Raw genomic sequence first — 613 nt, 5'->3', positions numbered from 1 at the left:
GAGATGATTCATGTCCATTTCTGTTCTGGTAGCTAAGCATTTTCAAACTGCATGCATGCTTCCTAATCTTAATAATGGTTTCAATATTCCCTAAATACATCCAACTCCTTCTGCTACTAACCTCTCTTCAAATTTGGCCAAGTTTCAAGACCATAATTAAAAACTATAGGCCTAATGTGCCTCATCAATCACTGAGATGAACTTTAATCATTTATCTTAAGCAAGAGCCCATCAGACTAGGTTAGGTCTGAGTTAGCACGTCAACAGGTGGTGACTGCCTGGAAAGGGATGTTACAAAAAATTCAGAGGCCAAGTTCCAAAGCAGAGGAAATGAGTACTAGTGGTAGTTCCATGGAGAAGGGAATTACACTGGAGTTCTACATAGTCTCCTCAACATCAAGATCACCAGTTTTATTTAACAAAAGAAAGTTATATGTGGGATATAAAACCGAAAGCAATAAAGGAACAAGACAAACAAACAAAAACTGATAGACATAGACAATAGTTTAGTGGTTACCCAAGGGTAAGAAGGAAGGGTGGGGGTAGGTGAGAGTAAAAGGATCAAATATATGGTGATGGAAGGAGAACTGGCCCTGGGTGGTAAGCCACAATG

Source organism: Hipposideros armiger, unplaced genomic scaffold, assembly GCF_001890085.2.
Source record: "Hipposideros armiger isolate ML-2016 unplaced genomic scaffold, ASM189008v1 scaffold_379, whole genome shotgun sequence".
Lineage (NCBI taxonomy): Eukaryota > Metazoa > Chordata > Mammalia > Chiroptera > Hipposideridae > Hipposideros > Hipposideros armiger.
The sequence above is the reverse complement of the archived record's forward strand: the minus strand, read 5'-3'. Positions refer to the sequence as shown.